Source organism: Ambystoma mexicanum, chromosome 4p (genome assembly GCF_040938575.1).
Source record: "Ambystoma mexicanum isolate Mex_15411 chromosome 4p, UKY_AmexF1_1, whole genome shotgun sequence".
Classification (NCBI taxonomy): domain Eukaryota; kingdom Metazoa; phylum Chordata; class Amphibia; order Caudata; family Ambystomatidae; genus Ambystoma; species Ambystoma mexicanum.
In genome coordinates, this window is record NC_090927.1 from 605,080,403 (window position 1) to 605,092,961 (window position 12,559).

The 12,559-nt window shown below is 48.9% G+C and overlaps 1 protein-coding gene across 17 annotated transcripts in view; it reads right to left on the reverse strand.

The window, feature by feature from the left end:
- The window catches only part of DST (dystonin), a 2,190,048-nt gene that overhangs the window by 1,160,572 nt on the left and 1,016,917 nt on the right, over positions 1–12,559 (reverse strand). The gene's annotated exons all lie outside the window — the stretch shown is intronic.

Sequence of the window (12,559 nt, forward strand, 5' to 3'; positions counted from 1 at the left end):
TGGCCTGCCTCTTTGGCAGCAGGATCATGTGTATAATTTTCTCCTTGCACCCTCAAGGATATTCCTAGCAAGGGATCTATTGCTTTTGTGGAATTTCTGTTTAGTGGTTTACATTAGCAACATCAAAATAGCCTTAACCATTAACACGATTCTTTCCAGTCTAAATCAGCGGTACAGAAATGTTCATTGTAAGTGGTTTCAACCCAGCACTCCACCTAAGTCAATGCCTAGCGTGTGATGCACAGTTGGAACCCTTAATTATATATGTTGGTCTATAAATTCTTTTATATCTGAATGATGTACCCTTATATCACGTCCCTCTCTTTGTATCCCCCCGGTCACACTGAACCAGGATGCAGGCTGTTTTGCAAAGTTAAAAGATTTATTTTATGAATTTGAGCAATATCTAGATATCACACTATTAATATTTATACGATGATCAGCATTGGGTGATATCACAACAATCAACAATCTCTTTAATCAGAATGAGTATGGATAAGAAAAATAATGCAGCATGGAATAAGGCTTGATATGGATAGGAAAACAATGCAGCATGGAATAATACTTGATGTAGGTTCAATCAAATGCAAGGTCACTCTTTTCCCCTGATAGTACTAAATCCCCCCTAATATGCAATATAGAGATGGAAGGAGAGAAAACAGGTTTCAGGAATATACAATCTCAACCAATACAGTTTCAATCCCAATTCCCCCAGCAAGCAGAGAGAGAAACAGGAATGATTTTAAAACAGGTCAAATGCTTTTGAATGTGGTTTTGAATGAATGGGAAAAACACTGGAAAATAAATTTAATTCTCTAAATTGGATTCAAAACTAGTGGGAGCCACTTTGTATAGTTTCAGGTAAACACTAGCAATGATGATTGAATAACTAGCAGATTGGAAACTGAATTCTGAGGTCGGATGCAAAGAATAGCTGTTTTACACGTGTTGAAATTGAGCCAAACGCGAATTCGATGCAAACTTTTCCACGCGCGAGAAACGCGATTGCGAGAAAACTATATGCAGGTTTGGGTTTGTTGGAAAGCTGACGATGTTAGCCTTAATCTGACACTTACATTTCATTTCTAGCATTTACGGTATGGAAGTTACAGAGGTTTTAGTAGAGGTCGATTTTTCTCAGAAAGAGTCAAGATTTTCAAATGAAAGATGCGCTTTTGAATTACAAACAGATTTTCTTTACACTAAGGAGGCTATGAAGATGCAAGATACCCAACGGACAGCCACCAGAACAGCGGTGCCTCTGCTCTGACTTTTGCCCGCCAAGACGCTTGTCTTTCTTCAGCAAATATATTAGCGCAAAGATGAATTTATCACTACAATTAACAAAGGACTATATGGATGAGGGAAAGATTCAGAAAAACAAGAAAGAGATTCTACAATGCAGTTCTTGATATGATAGAATGGGTTGGATTGGATTTCTTAAAGATAAGAGGTTGGGTATGGACAATTCTATGCTATAGATACTCACAACTATGGTTTTGGAATAGGTCCGTCAGGATCTGGTCAAAGGTTTTGAACTGGAATTCTGCTAGCCCACCGGACAGGATTCAGGCACCCGGTTCTGCACTCAGCACGGCACTCTGGTCTCTGCACGACCTCTGGACTGGATCCGACGGGTTGGTTCTGGGTAGCAGCTGTCAGGTTCAGCTCTGCTCTACTGGTTTGGATCTCGGGGTTCTAGCAAGAGTTCTTGACAAGAAAGCCGAATCAGCACAGCCCGGCTGTTCAATTTTCAGTGTGCCCCTTGGAAGCTTGGGGTAAATCAGGTTTCAAGATTTTAAAGGCCAGCTGAGAAAGATTCAGTTTTGGAATTGGGCCTTCTCTGCTTTCAAAGTTCTGGAGTCTTGGATCTGGGTTCTCCTGCAGAGCGCTTCGCCAGTAAGTCAGTTGATGGGTGAATCTGTCTGTCTCTCTAAGTCCTAAGCAGTCTCTATTTATGTATTTCCCAAAGGGGTGGGTAGGCTAAATTATACTAAGCACACCCTCTAGGATTCCTATTGGTTAAAGTATTTCCCCTCTCCTGATTTGAGAAGGAAATCTAGTGTCAAAGTGATGCTGCATTTTACAATCCAGGGAGTACCGCCGCTTTGTTTCAGTACAGTAAATCTATTTTTCACATAAATCATATTTACAATATCACCAACTTGCTAACAATATTCACATCACAGATTTAGTAGAGCACGTATCCGTCCGAGTTTCATTTTAGTGCGAGCTTCGGTTCACAATTGACAGTTTTTCGCGCTTTTGGTGGGGTACCCAGTGTCAGGTCTGTCCACATTTTTCTCCATACATGCGCATGACATCTGGGCATTATCCTGTGAAGTTTCATATTTCTAGCATTATCACAATTGCTACAACATCAACATTTTGGTAGTCTTGTCTCTGAACATCGCACAGATCAGTTCAGATTAGTTTCCAACTGTGAGCAAAAAATTTCATTTTAACAACACTATATTTACAGATTTATACAAATCTGGCACAGTTCTCTGTGAGTATTTTTCTAAAAGATATTTCCTTGTGGGTCAAGATACACATATCTGTCTGGTCCCGCCCCCAAGGTTTGGCTGGGTCCAGAGCACTCCACGGCTCTCTTCCTGCTGGCAGTTGTTTTCTCTTGACAGTTGAATCCGCATATCTTTTCAATCAAGGGAGTCTATTGTCTCTCCTCAGAGCAACGGGCCAAAATCTCCTCCCACCTCCATTAACAACTCAATGACAGTTCCTGAGCAGAGAGCAGGGGGAAGATGCCTTTGTTTGGGGCAAACTGTGGAATGTGCCTTTGAAGTACTGTGGCTAACATTAGTTCACTTTTAAAACCCCTTGTTTAAAAATGTTTTTTCTAAATAAACTTACATTTTCAACAAATATACCCACAGATCTCATAATTCCAGTCTTTTTCAAACATAGAGATTGAATTGTAGCAACCTATATTGCTTTTGATGGCAAGTCTCTTCTTTTCCACAATTTGATCTTAATGTACCAGTTTAACTAACAGTATAAGTAAATGACAGCTCTGACACAGGCGAGCGGCGGTACTGCGCCCATATCTGACAGATTTTTCCATGCAAGCACCTTTTTGAATGGGAATTTTCTTGTGATTAAATGTGCTTCGAGGGGATTGAGTCCTCCGACGTATTCCATATGTATGACAGGTAATGTCCACAGCTGTGCTGCTTCGGAAAATCTTTGGCGTCTGCGTCCTGCGTCGATGACGTCGATGCGCCGTCCCTGAGGTCCTCCTCCGACGGCCAACCTCACCCAATGTGATAAGTAGGACACACGACACCCATAGCCTCAGTTCCGTTTTTTTCCGCGAACGTGTTCGCTTCGTGAATCTCGGTACGCCTCGACTCTTTGGAGTTTGCTGTTTTCTTCTCGGTTCGTTGAACCTGTTCAGTTTTTTGTGAAGACGTGTTTGTGGCGATGTCTACTTCATCTTCAACCCCGCGTCCGGGCTTCAAGAAATGCGGGGACTGTGGGTCCAAGATGTCGGTCACGGACTCGCACGACGCCTGCCTCTGGTGCCTCGGGGAGGCCCAGGATACGGACAACTGTGTTGACGGCCTTGCGGGAACGCAAGAAGAAGCTGTCGGTAGGTCGGGTGTCTAAGCCCCGGACGTCGAGGTCTGCGGGGCTTTCGACGGATGACTCGAGGGGCGACTCTCCACGTCATCATCGGAAATCCAGTGGGTCTCCTTCCAGGAGTTGGTCTCGCCACTCCTCCGCCTCTTCGAGGCATTCCCGGAAGCGCCAGCATCGGTCGCCTTCCCTGTCCTCTTCCGTGGACTCCGCCCGTCGGCGGGTAGCTTATCCCTCCATGCAAGCAACACCGGAGAAATGGGCTTCCTTCGGAAAGCAGATGCTAGCGATTCTTGAATCGCAGGGCACCGGTCCGTCTGTGCCTCCGAGTGGGGTCGGTCGGCACCAGTCGAGAGACACCGCTCGTACTCCTTCGGGCTCGGGTGGTCGGCACGGCTCGCGAGAGAGATCCCGCTCGGACAAGGGTAGCCGTTCTCACCATGCCCGTTCCAGGTCCCAGTCCTCGACACGCTCGAGACCGCGTGATCCTGTGCCGTCTTCGAAGACGTCGACTATTTCTATCGAGGCTCCGCCTCCGAGGGGGTCGTCAACGTTGTCGGCGCCTAGGTCATCGAGAGACACGCTCGGAGCTCTGGCTTCGAGGCCTGTGTCAACGCCGTCGATGCTGGCGGCGCTGCAGCTGACGTCGACGCTGTTTCCGTCGACACCGGCGCCGACTCGTTCGGCGCCCTCAACGCCTTTTGTGGTGTCAGAGGGGCCCTGTGCCATTGGGTTAGCCCCTAGAAAGGCTCTGGCTAAGGTCAGGCACTGCTTTGGTCCCCAGAGGTCTTCCTCTCCCCGCCTGGAGTACATTTCAGAGGGTGATGAAGGCTCTGATGACGGCTTGGTTCCGGTTACGGTTCCAGATTACCTTATCTCGGGCCATAGCCAGTTTGATGACCTGAGGCAGTCACTGCATGATGCCAGTGGACTGGACACCTCTCCGGAGGTGGAGTTTTGTAGGCCGGAGCCTGGCACTCATGCCGATTCTTCATATCGGCGCCTTATGTCTCGGGTCACCGAGTACTTGGGTTGGTCAGCTCCCCCAGGGGAGTTCGTTCAGGATGATCTCACGGACATCCTTGATCTTGGTCCCCCCACTGACTCTGTTTTGCCGTTTCATATGGCTCTGCAGAGAAGGGTGGCGGCGGCTTGGACTGCTCCGGAGAGTCTCCCGGCAGTGGGCAAGTCTTTGTCGTGAAAATGACGTCCAGCCAGTAGCGCCCCCTGCTACTTGTCCAGGCACCCCACTCCGGAGAGTTTGGTGGTGCAGGCGGCTATGGCCCTGGCAAAGCAGGCGTCGTATCCTACCATCCCTCCGGATAGGGACGACAAACGTTTTGACAGCTGGGCGAAGAAAGTGTTTTCTTCAGGGGGGAAGGCGCTTCAGGCGGCCAACTCCATATGTGCCTTGTCTCGTTTCACACACACTCTGTGGAACTGTGTTGCATTAGCGGCTGAACGTATTCCCGAAGGGGACGAAAGGGATGGTTTACTTGCTATGGTTCAGGATGGCAAGAATGCCATGTGTGAGTCCGTTCAGTCGGGTTTGGACATGGCAGATTGTGTCAGACGGTCCATGGCGGCGAGCACCGTAATACGCAGGTTTGCATGGTTGAGGAAGTCTGGGTTCACTCCTGATGTGCAGTCCCGGCTCCTCAACATGCCCTTTGACGGTGAACATCTTTTTGGCAGCAAGGCTGACGAGAGCCTTGAGAGGTTGCAGACCTCCAAAGCTGCAGCGAAGTCGTTGGGCACTGCAGTTCGCCAACCTCCGCCTTTTCGTCCTAGGGGACAGCAATGGAGGGGTGGTTCCTTTCGCTATTACTCGTCCTTCAGTAAAGCGAGAGGAGCTAGCAGTCAAAGAGGCCACTGTAAGAGTGCCAGAGGTGGAAACAAGGGTACTCGAGGTGCCAAGGGCACTCGGGCAGTTGCCTCTTTGCCCTCAGGCAACGCCGCAGCCGCTACCACTCAGTCATGAGGCCAGGTCCCATGGTTCGCCGGTTGGGGGAAGGCTGGCGCAGCATCTTGTAGCGTGGCAAGCCATTACTTCAGATGTGTGGGTTCTGGAGATCATAACCCACGGCTACTGTCTTCCTTTTCGGCAGAGGCCTCACGACAATCCACCTGGGAACCTTTCTTTGAAGAGTCCGGATCCGCTCTTTGCGCAGGAAATTCAAGCCCTGCTGGAGAAAGGCGCCATAGAACTGGTGCCTGTAGCGGAGAGGAACAAGGGATGGCATTCCCCTTATTTTTTGATTTAGAAGAAAGACGGGGGATTGAGACCCATCATGGACTTGCGCGGTTTGAACAAACTCTTCAGGAAGGACAAGTTCAAGATTGTTACTCTCTCTCAGGTCCTCCAGGCCCTTCAACTTCAGGACTGGTTGGTGTCTCTCGACCTCAAGGATGCTTACTTCCATGTGCCGATCCATCCCAAGCACAAGAAGTACCTGAGGTTCGCGGTTGGTGACTCGCACTTTCAGTTTCGGGTCCTGCCGTTCGGATTGACCTCCGCCCGGAGGGTTTTCACCAAGCTCATGGTGGTGGTGGCAGCGCATCTCAGGAAAGGGGGGATTCAAGTCTACCCCTACCTGGACGATTGGTTGATCAGGGGGAGCTCTCCCGAGCAAGTCCTGGATCATCTGTCCGTCACCTGCCACTCCCTTCACAAGCTGGGCTTCTCCCTCAATTTAAAGAAGTCCCATTTGACACCAACGCAGTGGCTCCAGTACATCGGAGCAGTGCTCGACACATCCCTGGGGCACTGTTTTCCTCCCCAGGTGACTACTCTTCACATTCAGCAGATGGTGCACAAGTTTCAACTTGTCGAGAATCTCCCAGCGTCCGAGTTCTTGAGACTGCTCGGCCTCATGGCATCCTGCATTCTTCTGGTGCCAGAGGCTCATCTGCGGATGAGATCTTTGCAGTGGGCACTCAAGCTCCAGTGGTCTCAGTCCTCCGGCAGGCTGTCGGACCCTGTTCAGGTGCCGACCCCGGTCGCCCAGGACCTTCTGTGGTGTGCCGTCGAAGGCAATCTGATGAAGGGGGCCCCATTTTGGCTGCCATGGCAGGAGGTGACGATCGTGACGGACGCATCCCTCACGGGATGGGGAGCTCATGCCAACGAGTTGACAGTCAGCGGTCGTTGGTCTCCGTCGGAGTCCAGACTCCATATCAATCTGTTGGAGCTGAGGGCCGTCAGGCTAGCCCTGAAGGCTTTTCTGCCGACTGTGCGAGGAAAGAGTGTCCTGATTCTAAAGGACAACACGCTGGCCATGCACTGCCTCAAAAAAAAGGGGGGGGCAGGGTCACTTCTTCAGTGCAGGGAGGCGATGCAGGTCGAGTTCTGGGCCATCCAGCAGGAAGTTTCGATCTCGGCTGTTCGTCTGGCCGGAGACAACAACGAGACGGCGGAGGCTCTGAGCAGGCAGAGCATGGTCTCTCACGAGTGGGAGCTGGCTCAGGAGATTCTCCTGGAGATCTTCACCCTTTGGGGGACCCCTCAAGTAGATCTCTTCACCTCCAGTGTCAACCGGAAGTGCGAAAGGTTTTGCTCGTGGGAATTTCCTCCAAAAGGAGCCTTAGGAGACGCATTTGTGGTGGAGTGGTCGTTCCCACTGCTGTACGCGTTTCCTCCAGTCCCCGTCATCCCGCAAGTACTGCAGAGGTTACGGAGGTTCGGTTCCCGGATGATCCTCATTGCTCCGGTGTGGGCCCGGAGGACGTGGTACCCGGACCTTCTCGACTTGTCCATCTGCCCTCCACGTCGTCTTCCCTACCGAGACGATCTGCTCTCATTGGAGGGGGGTCAGGTTCTCCATCCAGAGGTCAGATCCCTCAACCTTCACGCTTGGCTTCTGAAAGGTTGCGGTATAAGGATTGGGACCTCCCTGAAGAAGTGATGGAGGTGTTGCTCTCGGCCAGGCGGCCGGCAACAAAGTCTCTGTACCGTTGCCTTTGGAGAAAGTTCTGCGACTGGTGCAGGGTTAAGAATGTGGATCCTTTTGAGTGTGACATTCCCATGGTTCTGTCTTTTTTGCTTTCCTTGGCCCACAGGGGCTTGCAAGTGGGGACCATTAAAGGTTCCTGGCGGCTCTGTCCATCTTTAAGCGCTCGTCTGAAGAATGTTCCTATTTTAAGATTCCTTTTTTATTTCTCAGTTGTTGAAAGGGCTCACTAATGTGTTCCCTCCGTCACCTTTTCTGGTGCCCGGTTGGGATTTGAACATTGTTCTTAAGTTTCTTATGGGTACTCCGTTTGAGCCTTTACATTCTTGCCCTTTGAGGCTGTTAACTTTGAAATCTGTGTTTTTGGTTGCGCCTACTTCCGCTCGCAGAGTGAGTGAGTTACAGGCACTTTCAGTTAAGCCACCCTTCACTGTGTTTCATAAGGACAGGGTTGTCCTTAGAGTTCGTCCTTCTTTTCTTCTTTTTTTCGGCGTTCTATCCTCCTCCACATCCTGGTAAGGAAGAGGAGAGGCAACATAGGCTTGATCCTAGGAGAGCGTTGAGCTTTTATATTTCGCGCATGTCCTGGGTCAGAGTGGACGATCAACTTTTCATTGGCTACGCTGGAAAGCGTTTAGGACAAACTGTGACGAAACACTTTGTCTCGTTGGATTATTTTAGCTATCTCCGAGTGTTACAGCTTGGCGGGTAAGGATCCTCCGGCTGGCTTGCGGGCCCATTCTACCAGGGGAGCGGCTGCGTCTACTGCCCTGCAGAGGGGTGTTCCTATTCGTCACATCTGTGATGCAGCCACCTGGGCTTCAGTACATACTTTTGTATGTCACTACTCCCTCGATTCCATCAGAGGGCAGGATCTGGCCTTTGGCAAGGCAGTCCTATATTCCGCAATTTGATTGGGCATGGTAAATTTGTGTTCTAAATTCTTTTCCCACCTCCTTGCTTGGTACTGCTTTGGGAGTCTGTCACAGATATGGAATACGTCGGATGACCCAATCCCCTCGAAGAAAAAGTAACTTTCTTACCTGGTAACGTTCTTTCGACGGGATGGTCCGACGACGTATTCCATATCGCTCCCTTCCTACCTTCCCCGCTGCAGAATTTCTTTTGGGATTGCAGCTTGCGTTCCGCAAGGCCTTGTGTGTCTGACTGGCAGAAAACTGGTGGCACACGTTCTGGGGGGGAAAAAACTATAACTGAGGCTATGGGCGTCGTGCGTCCTACTTATCACATCGGGTGATGTCGGCCGTCGGAGGAGGTCCTCGGGGACGGCACATCGACGCAGTACGCAGACCCCGAAGATTTTTTTTCGAAGCAGCACAGCTGTGGACATTACCTGTCATAGATATGGAATACGTCGTCGGACCATCCCATCGAAAGAACTTTACCAGGTAAGAAAGTAACTTGTTCTTCTCCTGACATTGTGCTTAGGTGGATTCTTAAAATAAAGTGATGTTTAACACCCAACAATGATGTTGGATCTTTTCTAATGTTTGGGAACCATGATTTTGCACTTTCAACAGCCAAGGAAAAACGGATTTTAAAGCACTTCTGGGTTTTCCTGGCAATGCAGCCCTGCCTTTTCAGGTAATTCCATTTCACTCTGTGGGCAGCCAAATGACAGGTTTTGGTAGTGTGGTCTCCGGTTCCACCACTGACACAGGCAAAATTGACCCATTTTTCAGGTTTCCCTGTGCACTTCGCGGAGAATTTTAGCGGATAGAGCTTTTTGACGGCCATCCTGTTTCTGATGAAAGCAGCACACAGTGATGTTGCAGGGCAGAGCCTAGTGGGTCAGAACATCCCACATCATGTGTTTCCAGTACACATTGGCCTCTACTGATTTGGATACCTACTGTACCCCATTTTAAATTGCATATCCTTGTACAGTGGTGCATCAATTTACTTACCGTGCCTCGTCGCTGCATGAATACTGAACAAGAACATCCTGTCCTCTATCTCTGATACATGACAGAGAAAACATAGACCAGTCACAGAGATCAGGCTCCAGTGCTTTCCTATTTCGGTTCATTGCTGAATGGTCCACCTTTGCAAGTGTTATTCAATGTGGCTTTGTCCATGTTTCCGAGCGCTGTCCAGAGTTGCCTAGTCCATTTTTGGATATGCTGTCCAACACTGCATTGCCCTTCTTTGCTAGTACTGTTGCTAGGCGCATAGTTAATCTTTGCTACCTATATATATTTATTTGTCTGCTTGCTTGTTAGGCGCTTGTACCATAAGAAAATACTGTTTCAAAGTGCCCACAGGGCAAGTGAGGGAGCAGGACTGGGACATGCATTGAAATACATAAAAAACACAATGGGCCTCATAACGACGTTGGAGGTAGCCATGGCGCTATTAGCACCATGGCTGCCTCCAAAATCGTGTCCGGGTCCGGTCTGGTGGAGTGGGGATTTACCGGGACATTCCGCATTTTGGCAAACCCGGTAAGTCCCCATTCCAAATGCCATTCCCCATTCCCATTTGAGCCCCAATAGGGGCTAATAGCAGGCCCGTAATTAGCGCCCTGGTCCCCTACCGGGACCCGTAAAGGATGTGTGGTCCGGCCACACGTCCCTTTTGGTTCCCGCTAAGGGACCTCGGAATTGGGCGGTAAGGGATTACCGGCACCGGTCTCCTTACCGGTGCCCGGTATCCCTTACTGCCCAACTTGTAATGACCCCCAATATTTAAGAGCAGTGGGGGGGGGGGGAGTGGAGAAGGAAAAGAAGACGAACCTACTATGCCTTGCGAGTAGATTTGAACAACTGTACAATAGGAAGTCCAAGGCTTGCCCCCCCCCTTTACCCGGGCATCTATTTCCTGTTTCATAAACCCAAATAACCGTATCGCCCCTTTTTCTCCTTAACTCACACAAGTTTTCTCAGGCTCCCCCAGGGTTCTGCCCTTTTGCCCCTACTGTTAGATAAATTAAAATGATCAATACCGGGAGAACACTAGGGCTAGATCTGTTTCAGTTCAAATACTACCTCTGAATGAATCTTTTGGCATGACAGGGTACAACTATGCCGACGACACTCGGATCATCCTAATGCATTTCCATCACCTGGTTCAGATGCACGAAGCATAGGCAGGTGCCTGCACACAGTTAACCAGCACATCCTTCCTTAACCCTAAGACTGTAAGATACATTTCTTTTTCCTGGCCGTCCCCCATAAAGGTAAGGAGTGTGGTGCTTACCTGTAACTTCTGTTCTCAACCATTGGTATTGTCCACCTGTCAAGGGTACCATTTTAAATGTTTGTTACTTGACATATTCTTTGACTTCTTAGGTCGAGAATTGGTCTCCATGGATCGTCTGTTTTTTTGCCCTTCTGATGCTTTGAAACTTTGCATTTTTGTGAGCAGTTTTTCTACTTCGCCCTTTAAGATGTTGAAGTGCGGTTGGTGTTGAAATATTGGGGGCATCAGAGGAGGGGTTCCTTGGAAACTCTGTGACGTGCCCACTTTGTATGATGTCTAACACCCATCTGTCTGTGGTTACTTGTTGCCACTGCTGTAAATGATATTGTAGGTTGCTGCAGTTGGACCCTTGGTGCAACTGGTTGATGGAAGTCGGGCTTGATTTTGCTACCAGGCGGATGTTGTCTGTCGGCCTCATGGAGCTTGCTTGTAGTCTTTTTGTTTGTATGGGTACGGCCGGCGATAGCCCTGGTAGTACGTTTGTGAATGAGGTTCTCCTTTGGTACCCTTTGCCGCCTCGGTTTGTTGCCGTGGAATGACCTGAGGCTCCTCTGAAGGAGCTAAAAGTGTGTCTCATTGTTAGTGTGGTAAACAATCTTTCTGTATCCGGTTTTATGGCTTTAAGGGCATTGTCGATTTTGGGACCAAACACTTGGTCTCCCTTGAAATGCATGTCTAATACTTTTGACTGAACATCTGCCCTGAAATCTGTACATTTTAACCAGGCCTGTCTTCATAGCACAACGCCATTGACTTGTTTAAAGCCAGTCTCTGCTATATTGACTGCTATGTTGATTGCATAATTGAAGGCGTCTTCCCCTTCTCACAGGCCCTACTTTCTTTTATCTTCTGGCAAATACTCTAATAGCAGAGCCATTCGGTTTTACATTACATCTCACAGTCGATTCTTGAGAGTATTGCCACTGAATTTGCCACTTTTACTGTCATGGCTCCTATGGCTAGAATGTTCTTGCCAAATGCATCTCGTTTCCTGCTGTCTTTGTCAGGCGGAACTGTGCATTTTTGACCTTGTGTATTAGATTTTCAGCACGTTGCCGCTGAAACCACCGAGCCGGGGGTAGGTTGGGATGTAAGGCATTTTGGGGACACCTCTGGTGCTTTACATTTTTTCTCTATGCAGCCTTTTAATACTGGTTCTGAGAAGGGTATCTTCATGAGCAACAGTCCTTCTTCCCAAACATGGTCTAGAATGGGAGTTGACATTACCGCCTTTCTACGCTTGTGCATTAAATCGTAAAAGGAAACAATAGTTTTTCTGCTGCGATGGACCTAGGCCAAATTCTTCACAACCCTTTTGGACTGTATTGTGGAAGGCATTTATGTTATCAGGTGGAGAGTTCTTCAGCATCTTGGTTTAGACCCAGGTCTTTGTCCTCCCAGTTGTCTTAACTGTGGTGAAATTGAGGTAGAAGTGTCAGTGTCCCCGTTGTCTCCATCGTCGTCTGTAGTGGAGGACTGTAGTTCTTCTTGACTGTAAGGAGAATGTTGTGGTTTTGGAGAAGACCCTTGTGTTCTAGTTGGAGAAGACCCTTGTGGTCTAGTGGAGCTGTGCCATTGCGTATGCCTCATAAGCTTGATAGGTAGCCTTTGCGTTGAGGTTGTACTCCTGGTGGGTGTATTACCTTACCTCTTAGTTCATTAAGTTGTCTCCTTGCTGTTGTATCAGACCTGCAGGGTTCTCCCAAAGGGCCTGGTGCGTTATCGGATGCTTGCGGGTGTGGTTGGATGATTGGCAGCCTAGTATTCAGTTGCTGAAGTAGAGACTG